Source organism: Rhinolophus sinicus, chromosome 16 (assembly GCF_057876585.1).
Source record: "Rhinolophus sinicus isolate RSI-liver-muscle chromosome 16, RSI-T2T, whole genome shotgun sequence".
In the NCBI taxonomy this organism is placed as follows: domain Eukaryota; kingdom Metazoa; phylum Chordata; class Mammalia; order Chiroptera; family Rhinolophidae; genus Rhinolophus; species Rhinolophus sinicus.
In genome coordinates, this window is record NC_142516.1 from 53,124,275 (window position 1) to 53,144,596 (window position 20,322).

General features: G+C 37.8%; 1 protein-coding gene across 3 annotated transcripts in view; it reads left to right on the plus strand.

Moving 5' to 3' along the window:
* Positions 1-2,183: 2,183 nt before the first annotated feature.
* The window catches only part of IL33 (interleukin 33), a 34,183-nt gene continuing 16,044 nt past the window's right edge, over positions 2,184-20,322 (plus strand). For 2 of the 3 annotated variants that reach the window (XM_019727142.2, XM_019727143.2), the window contains exon 1: positions 2,320-2,466. The gene's annotated coding sequence lies outside the window, so the exon portion shown is untranslated. The other variant, XM_074330452.2, reaches the window with a different exon arrangement.

Sequence of the window (20,322 nt, forward strand, 5' to 3'; positions counted from 1 at the left end):
TTCTGTGTGTGCAGCAGAAGGCCGGGATTCTGAATTTTGTCTAGGAAGAAGGCCACTGCTAGGAGACAGAGAAATGAGCAAAGCCTTTGATTGTCTTCTGGGGCTGGATAGACAAAATTGGAGGCTTCTAGGGCGAAGAAGTCAGTGAAAAGAGAAGACTAGAGAACTGAGCCTGACATAAAAAGAGTTAGCTCCTTAAAACATTTGCCAAATTATTTAGTTGCATGAGGCAGAGACAAAATAAATAAATTAAATTAAAATAAAATTGGAAATCCTCTTGAAAGCAGGGCTGAAGTTTGGGTAGTTTTTTTTGTTTGTTTGTTTATTGGTTTTATTTTTTGTTTTCCAGTGTTACTCTACTGAGGAGACAGGAGTTATAATGTATGGGAAAATTTCATAATTTTTTAAATTGATTAATCCATAAGAAGGAAGAAAAGGAAGAAAATGAGGAATAAACCAGGGGGACAAAACAGAGAAACAAAAGCAAGTTCGTAAAAATAAATCCAAAAGTATCAGTAATTACAATCAATGTAAATAGACTATTTCAGTTCAAAGACAATGATAGTCAAACTGGTGAAAAAAACACACCATATACTGCTTATAAGAGACAAATTATTTTTTTTATTGAGGAATATTGGGGAACAGTGTGTTTCTCCAGGGCCCATTAGCTCCAAGTGATTGTCCTTCAATCTAGTTGTGGAGGGTGCAGCTCAGCTCCAAGTCCAGTCGCCATTTTCAATCTTAGTTGCAGGGGGCACAGCCCACCATCCCATATGGGAATTGAACCGGCAACCTTGTTAAGAGCTCATGCTCTAACCAATTGAGCCATCCCACCGGCCCAAGACACTTCTTAAATAAATAGATAAAGAGGGACATTTTATAATGAAGAGTTTAGCATACATGATAAAGCCACACTGTTTATCCCTTATAATCTCAGTATCTGTAAGAATTCCCAGGGTAAAGAATGCTGACATTCCCTTGTCACTTAACATTATTTGTCACCCTGACATTATTTGTCACTTTTCCTTCCCATTTACTGCACACAGTGCAATTCCCTGTCAGCACGTGTCATCTCGGCCTCCTGCCTGTCTGCCTTCTGTCTCCACTGCTTTACCCCAAGAGTGGACACAGCCCTCTTTCCTCATTCCTCACAAACATAACACTATGGCTTGTAGCAGTTAATTGCTCAGGTTTGGGGATGACAAAAGCACATTTCTACACAGAGCAGGAAACAGTTTTAAACTAGATAAGAGATTTCCATGTTCCTTGGTTGTTTTTTCTCAAGGGGACTCTTATCACAGTCATAAGTTTCCCAAGCCCTGGCCAGCTACCTGTTGCCATCTTAGCTTCACTTTCCCCTGGATTTTAGAACCCTAAAATTCTATTCCTCACTATGCCAAGAGTAAAATGAAAAGATTCCTGTTATTTAATTTTACAGAACATTTTTTCTGCCCCTTTGTTTCAAGTTCATCCTTCTAAACTTGTGGGTTGGATAGTTGTGGGGGTTTGCTAGGCCTGCGTGTATGTAACAAACAGCCCATCACAATATCCTTCTAAGTACAACAGCAGTCTTTCTTTGGATGTATGATCTTAGGATATAGAAACAGCCCGAGTTTTTAAAAAGCATCTCTTCATCTCTTTATTTCCTACTATGGTTATATTACAGATGCCAAAAGAAAGGGAGAGAAGGCATGTAGGAGCAACATTTTTCATGAGGTAAAAAGAGCTAGGATCTATACAGTTCAGGACTTGCTTTTGCAACTAAAAGCAATTATCTTCTGTGAGATTTTTTTGAGGTGGATGAAAGGATAAATAGACAATGAGGAGCAGAGAGGCAGGTCAGATATGTTGAGATGCATGGACTATCTGAGGGATCTTATTTGCAGATAAGCTGCATATTACTGATATGCAATAGGAAGTGACCCTATGCATAGAATAAAGGTCAAAGAATAGAGGTATAGAGGTCAAAGAATAAACTGACCTCTTAGTGAAGAATGTAAATAAAAAAAGCCAATGGTCAAAAGTATAAATAAAGTGACAAAAGAGTTTCCAAATAAACAGCACTGAAGGGAAGTTATTAAGTTCAACACTGAAGGAAGCCAAGTCGACACGTGTGCGGGAAGAGATAAGATATTGAGTTGGAGATGGGGTGGGGGTTGCATTTGAGGTGATTCTGATGTGAGTTGAAAGGAAAAAAACAAAGACCATAAAATCCATAATTGTTGGATTAATTTAAGATGGAGATGGGGAGAAGGCAGAAAGCAGTAAATCACAGAGGTTGACAGGACTGTAAAGCTACTGGCTTTTTACAGGCAAGTAAAACCCTTCTAAAATCTCACCCAATCAGATTTCCCTTTTTATGGTAGTTTGGTTCTTTGCCAAACCTTGGGCAACAAATAAAATCTGCAAGCTCTCTTAACACAAGGTTGCAACATTGCAGGGCAGATATCAAAACAAGACCACAAGGTAAGAATGAAACCACTATTCAGATATATTTTTGTCAGGTTTTGCAAAGTAAGATCTTGGGAACCATGAAGAACTGTGTTTTTTTTATTTGTATAAAATGAGTTAGGCTGATTTCTTATTATTGTCAATAGCAGTATAAATTGATGGTGATAATTGCTACTAACTTGTAAGTCCATTGTAATTTCCTTTGGGGATTTGGAAAATTATTGATTGCTAAAATAAATTGTAATCGTCTTATAGTAAATGTTCCTCTCCCCACCACAAATGTTGATAGTTCTACTTCATACTCCTAATGCTTATCCAAGACAAACTTAGAATTGTTTGGGTGTCATCCCCTCAAAATCGTCTGTTCAAAAATAAACCATTTGTGAAAGAAATAAGGAATTGACATCCTAAACAGGTAAGTTCAAAATCTCATTAGTTTTGCTGCTCTTCTTCATTTAGATTTTCCTTTAAAGTTCATTTTGTTCTCTATTTCTTGCTGTCTACCTTGTGGCAATTTTTTTCTCCTTGCTCTTTTATCTGCCTTACCTTTCCATGCATGAATATACGTCGTCAGACTCTTTTAATAAATACAATGGCACAAAATCCAAAAGTTGTGTGGCTGTACACAAATTCCAGAAGTTCTTTGGAGACTTGAGAGTGGAGTGTGTAGGATAGGACTGGATCTTCCTGACTCTCACTCCTTCCTCAGCACTGTGCTGCTTCAGCTTAAAGTAACCCTGTATGCCACTGTGGTCCTATGCTATTTCCAGCATCCCTCCCTATTGCTTCTCACATTTGTCTTTCAGATACTTGATGTTCTTCTTTTAATTTCATCCCAGAAAAGGCAAAACTGAACACAGGTTCAGAAAAATTCAGAATTCTCTATTTCCCAAAGTTTGGGGTGCTTGAACCGAATCACATAGCTGGGTAGTATCCTTTAAATAGTTAAGAACTCTGCGCAGGCGTCGCTGTCTACAACTCAGATTTCACATTTTCTGCATTCCTCTTTAAAAAGGCCCCTGGATTTCCTACTTGACTGGTAGCTGAATAATCCATTTTCTCGGCAATGCATTGATGTAGATATTTCGCTCTTTCTCATCATTGTTTAACTCACAATATCCACAGCCAGAATGTACTTCCTTTCCCTTCCCATTTATACAGAGGGAAGAATTCTGAGGGGAACTTTCACTTAGGGGTGGATATGATAGGGCTGAGAGTAAGGAAAAGACTGAGAAATGGGAGCTGCCACTGCAGAGGGTTAAAGAAACAGCTTGCAACTAACTTCAGGGGATGTGCTTGAACTTCAGTGGTAAAAAACGTTCTGCTCCCTTGACATGATTAAGTCATTGCAGGAAAATACAGGGGTTGGGTGAGTGGGGAAGAAAAAATACTCGTGTACATCTGGGAAATTTTATGCTGGTAAATCTGATAGCATGAGGTCGTTTTTGGAGATATGAATAGGATTGTGTCAAAATCAATGTATCTTTCATTCAACAAGCTGAAATTTTGGCAAACACAGTGGGAATTAAGCATGTCAGTCAGAATTCTCCTTTATATCAGTTTGCAGCAGGGACATTTAAAAACATTAACACCAAAAATCATCTCCTTGGACAGCAGAAAGAAACCTTAATTCTGTTAAAAACTAAAAGGATATTTGGTTCAAGGACTTCACGAAATTATGGTAGAACCTATAACCTCTTTTTGGTTTCCCTCTGGCTCTCTGGTACTGATACCTGCATGCAAAAGCAACCTTTTAAAGGGACACAGCTATAGAGGACAGGCAAAGTTCATTGTGGCGTAGGGAGTAGTAATGGGGAGTGAGGAGTGTGGGGTACCTCCTCCCTGTAGCAGACTCCTATCACAGGCTCATATACTGGCCTTATTATTGTTGGTAGATCATGCTATATCTGTGAAGGTTTTTATTTTTGTTTTAAGTAAAAAGTAAAGTAAAGCATAAGAATAAAAAACACAGATTTTTTTTTAGAGTGAGACAGGTCTTAAATCCATCATCTATCATTGACTAGCTGGGTGATTTGGGATCTTACTTAACTTTCCTGAGCCTGAATTTTTTCTCTGATGCAAAATGTAAAACAAACAAATGACCACAAACCTCCTTACCCTACAGAGGCACTGTGATGCTTATGAAGGTAAAGCAAATCAGAAGCATTTTGGTAAAGGTAACTTACTAACCACTGAACGTGTTCTAAATGTGAGCTATGCTTCCCACATTATCCCATTTTATCGTTACAGCACCTCTGTGAGACATATTTGTCCTTCTCCATTTATAAAATTAAACAAGTGAGATTTGGAAAGATTGTACTAACCCAAGATGACATAATCAGTGAATTTCAGACCAGACATTAAAACGCAAACTCAAGTCCTATGAAGGAAAAAGAACCATGAAAGAAGACAGATTCCAAATAACACATCTCTTATCTTCTTCATTTAATGCATCTCTAATCTTTGTGAAACCACTTTCTGTTCAGTTTCCATCATTTTCAAACATAAAAATATTAATGGGATGACATTAAAACCTAACACGTATTTTCTTTAGGGCTACATTCATTGTCAGCTGGGGAAAAGGATACCATGTCAGCCACCATTCTCTTATGTAACTTTCATTTGCCATTTCCATTGGTATTGCCAGAACTAAGAGGAGTCAACCCACAAACTTGGCTAGGTGCTTCATTTTTAATCAGCACACTAATCTACATTCAATTACCCTTCACTTTGTACACCTCATAAATTACATGATTATCACAATTTTCCCTAGCAATACTAGTGCACCGGAGACATTTTGCAATTGTAAGAATGTTTTGCTCATTACTTCTCTTGGATTTCCTAACCAAGATTCAATGTTTTCTTAAAGACTTTAACAGAACTTCATAGTTTTCCATGTCTGCTGCGTTCCAGCCTCAACCATTCTAACTTCTTAGCCTGCTTGTTTATCAGTGTCAGTTGTTTAAGAAATGCTATTTAAGCAGTTTCTACTTCCTTTACAAAGAAGAGATCATGTGTTTTTTCTCATGTTCACAAACACCCAAATCTATAGATAATTTTTTATAAGAATTTATTTGAGCCAAACTGATGACAATGCCCGGAAACTATCTCAAATGCTCTGGGGAGAGACAGTTTTGCAGTTTCCTTTATTCCTTTGGAATTTAGGAGGGAACATAAAGAAGATTACATGAAAGCAGACTACAAGATTACAAGAGAAAGCAGGTGGGGATTGGATTACAAAATAGTTAACAAGATTACATGCTCTCTTGAAAGTAGTTTTGCCTTAAAGTGCTATTACTTCTGCTGTTTCAAAGGTGTGTTAATCTAGATGCACAAGAACAATGAACAGGGCTGGCTTAAAAACCTTTCATTAAAAAAAGTGTTAAAAGACTACCCTCTATGACCTGCCCAGTTAGGAATTTGTAGTCAGATCACTCTGTGAGATTACTTTCGGTTAGACATATTACAGCTCCCCTTTTTCGTCCACACCCCAATAATAAAACACAGATTTTTAGAGTCAGACAGGCCTCACATCCATCATCTGTCTTGACTAGCTGGGTGATTTGGGATCTTACTTAACTTTCTTGAGCCTGAATTTTTATTCGTCTGGTGCAAAATGTAAAACAAACAATAACAAGGCCTCTTTCATTTGGGGCCAAACATGAATTTTCCTCTAACCTGAATTTATTGTAAAATTTTTCCTCCTGAGGTAAAATTTTTCCTCCTGAGGTAAAATTTTTCCTCCTGAGGTTTTATTTTTCCATTATTGTTTATCCGTATAGTATGTATTACTTGTCCACATTCTTTAGCAATCCTGTTTAAACAATACTTGATCAGTACAGCATGCATGATTGCTTCATGTCAGTAAATTACTAGTAGTAGTATTAAATTTCCTTGAGTACTATTTCTTTGTAATCTTTTAAAAAAAGTTTCAGCCACAGACATAGGTGCCAAAATTCATTCCAATATAACATAATGGCTATCTTCAGCTTCCTTTTTAAAAAAATTTACTATTACTTGTATAAGATCCATATTACCTGAATATGTGTGTAGCACTACTTTATCAAAGAAGGTTCATATTTTTTCTTCACTGACTTACTCAAGAGCTATATGGTTTATTAAACCATAATTGTAATTGTCACCGTGTGCTGGTCATTTAATAGAATAAATTGGATGTTAGTAACTCAAAAGGAGTATAAACTGTTTTTCTCAGAAATTCTGGAGGGTCCCATGCCAAGACATGACATGTAGTGCTTACATCTGGCTGTCCCATTATTACCATCTATTACATCAGCTGGAAGGATTTCTCCTCAGTATTATGAGGCCATGAGAGCAGATTCAGCATTTAGAAGCAGTAAAGTCATTTGCATTGTGATGTCCCAGTGGGGAAAAATATTGTTTATAAATCCTTCTATCTCTTAATTCATAAAAGTATAAAAATTAGATAGAAGTCCATGTTTTAGCAGCATCCAATTTTTTTTTGCCCCTGGTTATTTGTGGCAGATGCTCCTACAAGAGTTTAGACGGGGTTTAGACTCATTGGCTCTCCCTACTATCTAGGCAGAACCACGCAGTAACTAGTGTAACTTCTAGGGCTGTGGTTCATAATTAGGTCCGGATATCTTTTGTACCTATTATACGCAAGGCCTCTTCTTGGCAAAGGAAGGGACATCAGTTACATTTCTTTGCTCTATATCGTTGGGTATACTCAGAAAGAGGTCATATCTGTCCAGAGGAGGAAAATGATTAAGGCTTAGCTTGAAGAATAAGACACAGAGGACTGTGTGTAGTACAGTTTTCCCACTTTAGTAGTTTTCACCTCAAACCCAACTACCAGGTAACAAAGAGTCTATTTAGAGTCTCATGTAAAGGATGAAGTCAGCAATTTGGGGAACAGCTGGAGCAGTCCGAGGTGGGAGACAGAGGCTTGTCATACCATGGTGGGCACATTTCCAGACCTCTGGGCTGTGTTTTCTGATCATTCACAAGGCAGCTCTGTTTAAACTTTTATGGGAATTATGTATCCAGGGTGTGGCTTGTGGCTCAGTTTGTTCAGGTCAATGACCAGAAACTCACCTCTGTGAGTGGAAAGCTTCCGTACCCTTAATTTTTAAATGTCTTCGAATAATCAAATTTAATATCATCTGATACACGGTTCAGTGTATTACTTGGTGGTGATCACATTTTTTGGCTGTGAAAAAGAATCTCGGGGTCTATCCAGGGGTGATGTTCAAAAACGTTTAATAGCTGGTATGGCATTAGCATAGGTAAATGAAAAAGGAACCAGCCACATGGAGCATGTGTCCGTTTCCCATCTGACTATTTTCCAGTCAGCTCATTTCATTCTTAAATACAGATATTGACAATCCTTTAATTTTTTTCAACCATGAAATAGAGTGCTTATTTAATTCTGTCAGTTAGTCTCGACCACCACACTTGAGAATGTGGGATCCATATATTTTAAAACCTGCTGACAAATCATTTCCTTCAACTTAAAAATAAATTTCATAGGATAAAAATCTTCCCTAGGATTGATTGTAATTTTGGAGCTGAGGTACTTCTCTGTGGTGTCCCACTCGCAAGGCAACATTAATTAGGGAAGAAAATAAACCATCATATTGTATTGAGGTTTCAGAAAAAAAAAAAAAAAGTCAGGAATCACTTTTTTAAAAAATGTTATACGATAATAGAAAAAACAAGGGTTGTTCTCTTAACCCCATGGTCACAAATTGAATTTTGATAGACCTTGAATATAACACATGTTAAGAAAATTTAATCAAGTTATTGTTGATCATTATGAGCTAATAAAACTCGACCTTCAGTAACATTCTTAATTAATACATTGTTCAAATAGCATATCATTTAACAAAGTATCTGCTTTGTACAATTTATCACAAGTATTTGATAAACCTGATCATATAGAGGTTCTACTTGTGACATCGAAGTACTAAACGCCGATTGGTTGACACGTTTGTTTTTTGTTTTTTTTTAGCACAAGGACAATTCTTATCTTCTTGGATGTCAGGATCTTTAAAATACAAAGTTCAGGCAAAACAAAGTGCATTTTTGAAACTTATCCATAGTCTTCTTAGTATAATTAGCAAGCACTTTACTAAACCAGTAGTTGACTTCCATTCTTAAGGAGAAAACTTTTTTAAAAGAATGTTTTTATTTTTAAAGCAGGGCTGGTCCATTTATCTTCCACCATTGCAAAGTTTTGCTACCTCATCTGGTGCTTGGGGCTTCCTTCTCTTGCTCCAAGATTATAGAGACTAGAGTCTTTCTTTCCCCTTTTCCATAAATGTCTGGCTCATTCTTTTAGAAACTCCTCCTGTTATTCCTTAGTATTCCAAAGTGGTTTGCAAATGAAGCCTACTAGTTCCCAGGATCAATTCCAGAAGTATCTAGTAGTATCCACTGGGAATGGAAGTTAGGTACACTTTCACTGGCCTTAAACATATATATGTGGAATCTGGAATAAATTTCATCTTATCAATGTTGTAGGTGGTTGAAAAATATACCATACCCAAATCAGCCTGCTTCTTTACAATGGCCAATTTAAAGATATATATTGCACTCTACGTTGAAGATGAGCTTCAAAATCTAAAGCTTTGCCTGTCTAAAAATCTCATGTTTCTCTTAAAAAACAAACAGCAAGTCACCTGATAGAATTTAGAATAATGCCCAAAGAACCATATCTTTGTTAGGATTTGGAATTGTGCAAATATTAAAGCATTTTAGGCTTCGGAATCTGGGCACTATTCCTAGACTCAAGCTGACATTAATGCATAAGTTTTTATCCTCAGTTGAGCTATTTGTTTTGATTGTATTGTTGCCAATTCCAGATGTTTTCACACTTGTTGGCATATATTTGCAGACAATTAGGCAAAATCTACAAATAATTCATCCAAACATTCATACACATACACACAGAGATGCAATTACTATCTTTTCATGAATAAACAGAGATGATACATTTTGATATATCAGTATTGACTACCCTTGCAAGTTGTCTTCTTTTGTGGATCTAGGTTTAAACTTTTTAGAAAGCAAAACAAGCCAGGTCTAAAGCAGTGAACTGAATTAAAACAGATTGGATTTTACCTCCAGTTTTTAGTTGATTTATGATCCATGACTCAGGTATATGCCCATGCTGTGACTGGCCACCTGCTTTTTCCTTGATTATTTCTCAGCAAAGCATTTATCCAGGCGGACATTTTGTTCCCACAACCTTGTTCCTACCATCTTGTATAGAATGCTGTTCCAGAACTATTTGTTGTGACTCAGCTTTAATCACATCTTCTAAAACCTTTCTCTACCCTCATGCTGACTTCCTTACGAGCTAGAAGTAAATGAAAAAAAGGCTGCATCCCCTTACGCCCATTCAAAAAAGTGAGCAGTTTCCTTGGTTCCTAGAGATGGGATATTGCACCATGTAAGAATGTAATCAGTTATTAAACCCCGTACATGAGACACAGAGACAGCACCAAAAGGTTCCCTAACAAACTGGAACTGTTCCCTGTACTTTCTTTATACTTTGTTTGTCTTGCTGTTGTTTAATATTTTAAAGAAATAGCAGCAAGATACAGAGGAAAACGCAGTCACCGATATTGCTCCATGAGTTGGAAGAACTGAGTTCTGGTCCTGGCTCCACCCTATACCCACTCACTAGTTGTGTGACTTTGAGTAAGACCTGTCCTGAATGTCACTTCCCTCATCTGTATAATGAGTTTTAGTCCAGCTCTGCAGTTGTCAATGGTACTCAGTGGACTACAGAGGTAGTTTATTTGTTCTGCAAATATCTGATGTTAACTTCACAGGTTCTGGGGCTACTGTAAGACTAAACATCCATCTATACACCCAATCAAAATTCCCTTTTTGCTTATCCAAATAGTTTCATTGTCCTCACTGACTGACATTACAATCTTATTTTTAAAAATGTTCTGCAATTTTATAATTAATATATCAAGATATGGATTTCTTTCTTTCCTTCTTTTCTAACCTGCTTGGGATTCATTAGGATTCTTGGATCTGAGGAATGGAGTCTTTCAATAATTCTGGAAAGTTCTCAGCCTTTATATCTTCAAATATTGTTCCTTCTCTATTCTATCATCTCCTTCTAAAATTCCAAATAGTTACACATTAGACTGTCTTATTTTGTCCTCCAAGTCTCTTACCCTTTTTTACATATTTTCCATCTGTATGTGTCTCTGGATTGTATTCCAAACAATATCTTCAGAAATATTTTCTAGTTTACTAACTCTCTTCATCTGTGTCTAATCTGCTGTTTAATCAATCCATGGAGCTTTAATTTCAATAATATAGTTTTCATTTCTAGATACTTTATTTTGATCTTTTTCAAATCCATTTGTTCTTTGTTCATGTTTTCAATCTTTTTAGAACTCTACCCAAACATATCAAAATCAGTTGATTTACATGTCATTTCTGATTATTCTAATACAAGAAGCCTTTGCAGGTTGGTTTCTGCTGTCTGTTCTTACTGTGGGCTCTCACCATTTAGAGGCTCTTATCTTAGTATTCTTATACTTGCTTTATAAGTCATAACTTAAATCTACTCATTCACCTTGAAAATTTTGCTGTGTGAATACTTTGTGGCTTGGGCTGCAGCTCAGTTCATCAAGATAAGATTTGTGTTTGCCTTTCCTATTTGTCTTGGAACACTATCAACTTAAAACCATTTTATATTAAATCCTCTATTTCAGACTTTTGGAAGCATATAAGCAGTGTGATTTCAGACTGTAAACCCACATGGGAGCTGACTTTTCGTAAGGAGATAAAATCTCAGAGGAATAGTTTTCTTCTAGAATTGAGACAAACAAGCTTCCTAGCTATCCCCTTCTGCAGGTTGAGTTTATTTATCTCAATCACCTTTACACTGTGAGTATATCCCTTTGGGCATCCACGTTTATGCAGCAGTTTCCTATTAGAATCCCCACCTTAGGCATATTTTGGGTTACATCTCCTGGCCCCTACACTTCATGTAGTTGTTTGTCTTGTCCCTAGCATTTAGCAGACAACTTTAGGAAAAAGACAAACTTGCTTGCCTTCCAGTGTTTTAGACACCGTACATTCTTTACTTTCATGTCAGCTCAACAGTGAGTTTGGAACAATTTTTAAAACATATTTTTTTAGCATTTTAGTTGTTTTTGTCAGAAGAGTTGGTTATAGTAACTAAACCATTATTATGCTGGAAACAGAAGTCTCTGATTAATTGACTATAATGAGCAAATGTTATAAATTTAAACATATAAACCATATTTATCTTAATTAATAAATTTCTGTTTTTTATCTCTTGGGGATTTATGCAATATTTCTTTTTCAGAAAAGGATTTTATTCCTTTAAAAGTTCTGAAAATTCCCTCTTCCAACCATAAAGTGTAGTGATTTCTCCTTATAATGCTAGTAAATCTACTCACTAGCTAGACCACCACTGATGGTATATGAATTGGGCTTCTGTCTCACTCTCTTTTATAGGGTCATATAATCCAGGTGGCATGAACCCATACCATGTCTTCTAACTTTCAGTTTTGTTTTCTTAGTAGCAAAATATTTCTGACCTAGAAAACTTTTAAGCAGAAGTTCAGTATGAATAAGGGGGTTTCTGCTCTGAGTGTGCAGGGTAGGAAAGAACATCTGAAACCCAAAAGGTTTGGATTCCTTCACCCCTTTCCTGGAGCACCTCATGAATTTTGAAAATGTTTGCTTGAGGTTTTAGCTGTGGGACCTTGGGAAAGCTATTTGATCTCTCTATGCCTGTTTCCTCATCTGTAAAATAGGGGAAATGAGAGTACTTCCTGACAAGGTTGCTGTGATGATTGAATAAGTCACTTAGTATATATAGTTCTTGGCATATAGTCAACACCATATAAGGGTTAATTTTTAAAAACACAGAACTTTTAAATCTGCATACTCCTATTGAATATTTTATACTCCTCTGATTTTTTTTTACAAAATTCATAATTTGTACATTATGTGTCCAATTTTACTTATAACAAGAATTTTAAAAGTAAAAGAAAGAAAGATCTCAACTTTAAATTTGAGTTAAACTAAAACCAAAGACCTATTCCTGTTCTATGGTGTTTCTTTCCCACACAGTGCTTTTTTCTAGCATTTAGAGCTTTCTGAATCCAATATATATATATATTGGTGGATATATATACCGGATATATATATATATATATATATATATATATATATATATATATATATATATATATCAGGGGTGCCAAAAAAATGTATGCAAGTGGACACTTCGGTCAACATTGCTCAAGCAGTAGTTTGCCATAATCAGAAGTGTCTGGACACTGACAGTAACCACTTTGAACACCTCTTGTAATTGCAGAAGTCAAACGTGACTTGTATTCATCTTTTGTTATTGGTACATATTGAGTATTATAATTTTAATGGTTTTTTCCTTTCTTAAAATATATATACATTTTTTGGCACTCTGTATATGTGTGTGTATAATATATATATATATATATATATATATATATATATATATACACATATATACACACACACACACACATATATATATATTTATATTTATAAACTTTTCTTTTCAATGTAATTTTTCCTAAGACAAAATGTAGTCAAGTCTGTGGCTTACCTGGATTTCAGATCTGCCTCGGGCTAAGACATGACTCCAGGTTATTTCCCCATTGTCTGCCTGCCTCATCCTGCCTGCTGTAAGGTTAGTGAAAGGAGAGGAGAACACAGGGCTGAGGCAAGGCTTGTGCATTTTCCTGCAGGTGGCATCTTTGGGTGGGCAAGAGGCTGGTGCAGCTGCTTGTATAGAAGCGGGCCCAGAGAGAGGGGAAGGAAGGGGCTGAACCGGGAGCCTGTACAGGAGCACAGGAAAAAGAGCCAAAGGGATAGAAGAGACTGGCTTTCATGCACCCTCTTTGTTTTTGAGATAAAGAGACTGAGACCTGGAGAAATCCTGCGTCTAAGCTTCAGAATGGGAGGTCATTCTACCTCTGCTTCTTCAAAAATCACTAAAGACTTGGTCCAACACAACTGGATCTCCAAAGTAGATGAGGCATAAGGAAAGGTGCTGGAGGGGAATGAAATGATCTGTTGAACAGAAATAATTAGAAATGTTTGGTCACATTAAATCCACCTGGCCATAAGCCAAACAGAAAGTCAGCTTCTTTAAATGCTTTTATAAGGGCACTGGCCTAAGAACAAGAAGACTTGGGTTCTGTTAGGCTGAGGCACATAAAACTGTCATTTTGGTAGATCAAAACGAAGTAGTGGCATTTACATTGTTCAGCTCCATCACTCTGTAGAGCTTTGGGATTTGGACAGGGTTTCCACATCTGTCCAGTAGGCGATGCCTGCCTTACCTAGTTTGTAGGGTTTTTGGAAGAACTGATCCAAACGACATAATATTTATGAGTACCTGCTATGGATATTTGCTTGGGAAACAAAGATGACTAAAGTACAACCTTTGCTCCCATGGAACTAGCAGCCCAGCAGAGGATACTGAGAAACAGAGTTGGATCTGATAAGCAAATAAGAGAGGAAGCAATACATTCTGCTTGATTGTGGGTGATTAGGGAGACAAAGGCATATGAATTGACTCTAAGGGTTAAATAGAAGCTTCCCAGGCAAAGAGGAAGAGGCATCTGTAGCAACAGGAACAGCTTGAGCAAAGGCACGGAGGTGTGAAAGTGTGTGGTGAATTGAGGAATAGTAAAGCCGTCCAGTGGGTCTAAAATGTACAGGTGTTGAGAGAAGGGCTGCATGAGGCTAGAAAGGTTCAAGGGGCAGGTAGTACCAGTGTATAAACATGACTGGATAAGAAGACTGCATCCAGGAAAACTACAGAAGAACATAGAAGTGCTTTACAAATGTTACATGAAGATATAAAAGGAATTTTCCTGAAAAACTCACCATCCCTCCCTTCCTCTCACAAGGAACTTGGCTTGAGTCATAGAATGATTTGCCTGATTTCTTTATAGAATGTTTCTCTACCTAGGAGAAATGTTCTCTCCTGGGTCCAGGTAAGTGACACGTAGGAACTTGCAGAATGGAGAAGAGTGTATGTGGGGGGTGGGGGGTGGGAGGGGGATAGGGAGCGTGAGTGGGGAACAGGAAGTAATTCATTTGGGGTAAGGAGAATGCTGTCTCATTGCTCCCTGATCGTCATTCTCCCTTTCTTCCACGTCACATATTTATTCTGCTCTGCCCCAAGAAAGAAGTGAAACCACTACACCCAAAGGGGCAGAGGGTTAGTGTTAGTGCTCTCCCCTCTCACCCTCTCCTTTCTGCTCTTCTGCAAAATCTCCCAGAATGAAGCCATAGAGTGTTGCTAAGTTTAGTCATGCACCCTATTTCCTCTCCCTCCTACCAGCCCAGGCCAGCATGGGGTCACTCTCTTCTTCCAGTAATATTCTAGTACCCACACAATGGGTTCACATGACCCTCCCAGGCCATCATCGATCCTCTGCCCATACAAGAACATGCAAGCTTGACAAGACAGTGAATAGAATTTAAGAACCAGGAATTCAATTCTACTTCATTCTACCAGTGGCTCCCATGGAGTAAGAGAAAGAACCAGATGGGCTGGATTTCAGATTCTGGCTTTGCTCCTTATCAGCTATGTGGCCTTTTACAAGACACTTAATCTCTCTGACCCTCTATTTTTTCACCTCGAAGACAATCATACTCAAATACCAGGGTCCTGGTGACAATTAGAGATAATGTAGATAAAGTATCTGGCCCACAAAAGAGGACCAAGACACTGGAACTGCTATCACCACTATCATCATCACCATCACCGCCAATATTAAGAGCTTGAACTAACGCAGACTCAGACTCCTTGCTGGTTTTATTTCTTTCCTCTTACTACCCTCCATCTATTCCTCACATGGCAGCTAGAGTACTCTTTTGAAAGCATCCCATATTACTTAAAACCCTTCTTTGGCTTCCATTTGCACTTTGAATAAAATCCAAGCTCTTTCTCCAGGACTCCAGGATGCAGACTCCCCCCACACCTCCTTTTACCTTCTTCAAACTTCTGCTCCCTTCCATCTCCACCCTCATTACATTATATTCTCCCATTGCCCACTCCACTCCAGCCACAGTGGCCCTTTCATTTCCCAAGACATGACAGGTTTTATCAACGCCTTTGCCCCTGAGGTTTTCTCTGCCCAAAAGGCACCTTCTGTCCCATCCCTTGTATATGTCTTCTCATCCTTTGGGTACAGCTTAAAGGCCACCTTCTGTGACCATACCACCTTAGTACCACTCTACTCCTGTATCTTCTTTATCAGCCGAATTCCTATTTACCGCTGTTCATAAACGATTTATTTGTATGACTGTTTGCTCCATGTCTAGCTCCCCAAAAAAGAATAAATTCTAGGAGGGCTGGAAACAGTTTGCTTTGTTCACTGCTGTATCCCCAGCACCTAGTCGAGAATGAGACATGTGTCTGATTTATTATTGTTGTCATTATGAGGCTACACTCTGTGGTTTAGTACAAACAGATACAAATCCAGCATCATTTGTGACCTCAAGATCTCAGGGAGGTAGGATTTCCTTATAATGACTACTAGTCGTGTTTCTTTTCAAAGCGTTTAACTGTTTACTAGGGCATCAAAGGTTGAACTTTCAATTTTCTGTATCATCCATATTTCCCATAATAAACATGTATTTTTAATAAAAATTTCTTATAAACTCTATATTTTAACAATACTCTTTATAGGAAATCAATCTGATTGAATGAATTTGTTTTAAAAGTAAAATTTACAATAAGGAAAGAAAGACCAACAGACAACTTAACATTCTTATGGGTATCAGTATTTTAAGAGGAAAAATGCTAATCAAAGGGCATTGTCTGAAATATAAGAGAAGATTAATGGTTCAATAAGTGATTTTCCAGTTGGTTAAATGTAGATAATATGACAAAGTGAAATGAAAATTTTCATGCAGTGCCCCACAGGGCAGTGCTGATGGAATAGATAGTCCCTGGCATATAATGAGCATTCAGTATTTGTTGAATGTAAGTTTCTGGAAGCCTCAGGCCAAGGAGGCAACCCCACATATTGCAACATTGGAAAGGACTATATGCCATACATTTTCGTTGTTGCTCAGAGGTGAATTTCTATTTAAGATACTATTTCTTAATAGATTAAAATCTTCTTTCAGGGTTTTTAAATAAATAATTTAAATGTACGTCATTTCCTCTGGCATGTTCCCTGCCCACACACATGCACACTCCTTATGCTCACCCTCCTTTTTTCTTAAAAAGCTTTTTCCATTTCCTTTTATTATCTAAAACGTGGTTTTCCTCTGGTGACACCCTGACTGTGTGCCCATCTCCCAGAGCCAATGGAGAAGCTGACACATTTCTCATTTTCCCACTGCCCTTGCTAGCCCAGCCCTGGGCCCAACTACTTATGCTCATTTCATTCTATTCTGGTCACCAGGAACCTGGATGTTCTTTTCTATTTCATGTTGCTTCTGCTGTCATCACCCTTGAAGACTTGAATACCTGTTTCGATGATTCTTTAATACTCTTCCACAGCTCATCCATGACACCTCATCCTAACTACCATTATCTTTAGAACATCTCTTCCTCTAGGATAGAGAAAACGGGAGTTTTCCACCCCACCCACCCCATCCACCCCTGTCTTTCTACTTCTCCCCACCCCACCCATCCCTGTCTTTCTACTTCTCCCACTCATTTTTTAAAAAGAAATGTTTAATAGTTTTCAAAATTGTGGTAAAATATACATAACGAAATGCACCATTTTAACCATTTTTAAGTGTACAGTGCAGTGGCATGAAGTATATTCACATTGCTAAGCAACAATCACCACAACCATCTCCAAACCTTTTTTCATCTAACAAAACTGAAACTCAATGTCCATGAACAATTGCTCCCCATTCCTTCATTAATTCTTTTATACCTTCTCCAGGGAGCTGTTTCAGACTTTTCCTACTTGTCCTCAAAAATTCAAACTCATGCTTATTTCTCTTAATCTCTATAACTCTTCTCTTAATCTGCTTTATGTAGATTTGAGCCATTTACAAGACCCTCAAGTTCATGTTCCTAGAACTTAAAATTTCACATCTCTCTCATTCTCTCATTTTTCCTCCTCCCTTACAGAAAGAAGTATGCCTCCCCCTTTGCAAAGTTGACCCTTTCACTAGAGTATTTTCCCTTCTCTCTTCTCTGTCTCCTCTGGGACTTTATTATATTAGTTTTCTCCTTTTCATTGGTTCCTTTCTCTCTGCATTAAAACATCTCCAAGAGTCCTATATCACAATAAAAACATCAGTAAAAACATGTATTAAGTTCTTACTATGTGCCAACTACTGTGATAAATGTTTAAAATATACCTTCTCATATAATTTTCACAAACCCAATGAGTTAAAAATATTATGAGGAAAATTATTATTATGAGGAAACTGGGGCTTCAGACATCAAATAACTTGTCCAAGACCAGCTGGCTAGGAAGCATCATCTTCCCTTCTTCATGCTACTCTGTCAAGATACCATTCTCTCTTTCTTTGTTTCCCTTTCATTACTATAGTTTTTTTAAAAAAGTCTCACTTCCTCCTTCACACTGTGTAGTCCAAACAGTTTCTTGGAGATTCCCACCATGCTTAAAGCACTCTCTCCACGGTGTCTAATCTCCAGGTGGGTCTCTGTAGGAACATCACCAAATGTTCCTTTAAAAAATTTGTTTTACTAGTTTCAGGTGTACACAACAACATAATGATTAGACATTTACACCCCTCACAAAGTGATAACTCCCCAAGTCTACTACCCATCTGACACCATACATAGCTGTTACACTACCATTGGCTATATTCCCTACGCTGTACTTTACATCCCGTGACTACACACATATATATATACACATATATATATATATATACACACATATATGTATGATTATATATTATATATAATATATATGTGTGTATATATATTTAATTATAGTTGACATTAGGGATTATTTTACACCAGCTTCAGGAGTACAGCCCAGTGGTCAGGCATTTACACAATCTATGAAGTGATCCCCCAGATAAGTCCAGTACCTATCTGGCACCCTACATAATCTATACAACATAATTGATTGTATTCCCCATACTGTATTTCACGTCCCTGTGACTATTTTGTGAGTAACAATTTGTAGTTTCCAATCCCTTCACGTTCGCTCCCATGCCCCAAAGCCCCTCCCATCTAGCAACCGTCAGTTTTTTTTTCTCTGTATCTCTGTGTCTATTTGTTTTGTTTGCTTGTTTATTCTGTTATTTAGATTCCACATATAAGTGAGATCATACGGTATTTGTCTTTCTCAATCTGACTTATTTCACTTAGCATAATAACCTCTAGGTCCATTCATGTTGTTGCAAGTGGTAAGATTTCGTTCTTTTTTATGGCAGAGTAATACTCCACTGTATAAGTGTACCACAATTTCTTTATCCAATCATCTCTTGATGGGCATTTCAGTTGTTTCCATGTCTTAACTATTGTGAATAGCACTGCAGTAAACATAGGGGTGCATACAGTTTTTCGAATTAGTGTTTTGGATTTCTTTGGATGAATACCCAGGAGTGGAATTGCTGGATCATAAGGTAGTTTTATTTTTAATTTTTAAAGGAAACTCCATACTGTTTTCCATAGTGGCTGCACCATTTTACAATCCCACCAACGGTACACAAGGGTTCCCTTTTCTCCACATCCTCGCCAACATTTGTTTGTTGATTTATTGATGGTAGCCATTCTGACAGGCATGATGACATAATATCTCATAGTGGTTTTTATTTGCATTTTTCTGATGATTAGTGACGTTGAACATCTTTCCATATGTCTATTGGCCATCTGTATGTCCTCTTTGGAGAAATGTCTCTTTATGTCCTCTGCTCACTTTTGAATCGGGTTTTCCAAATGTTCCTTTTTGAGATGATTGTCTCCTTTAGCCTTCATAATATGACCTCTTCTTTTCTCCTGCTTCTCTTTCTGGTCTTCTTTGCTAACTCATTTTCTTCTTTTACCCCTTAAATGTACAATTCTATCTAGATACAGCTTTCTCTTCCTGCTCCACACTCAGCTGAGACAATCCCGTTCAATCCCACACCATCACACTTATGCCTGCACAAATGAAGAGCAAATCCACATGGCTAAGTCTGCCCGTCCCCCCCCCACACACACCCAATTCAGTTCCAGCTCCCTTCTGAAATTCCCATATAATTGTTCTTCAAGTAACTCAAACTCCACCTGCTCCATACCACACTCACAACCTGTCCCTGTCAATGAACTCCCCACCTGATTTTCCTACCTGGAACTTCTGGCACCACTTTTATTTCCCTTCACCTCCCCTCTCCTCCAGTCCAGAGCAGATATACCCACATTCAGAAAGAGCTGTGGAGGCGCCGTGGCAGACACAACCTGAACTGAAGTGAGACTTGGGTTCTAATCCTGCCTGGGCTGCTAGGGGCTTGTGACTTAGTGGAGCAGGAACAGAGATCTCTGGGCCTTTTCTCATGCTAATATTCAAGGACGTCTGAAATGCCTGCAGCATTCATACCTTCATCCCCCTCCTTAGCAGCCTAATGTTGCCCTGGTTCTTTCTTGCCTGGGCTATTTTAATTGGCCTCCAAACTGGTCTTCTTTCCTGTCTCTTTTGTCTTTCCTTCCTTCAGATGGTCTTTCACACAGCCATAAAATTACATTCATAACACACATTTAAAAAAAATTATGTGTCAGTTGCTTAAAAAACTTTCAAAAGATTCCTGCTGGCTATAGGATAAAATTCAAACTTCTTACTGTTGCACTTACAGCGCCCCGCACGCAAGTCTCAACACATGAAACTTCACTTTGTCTAA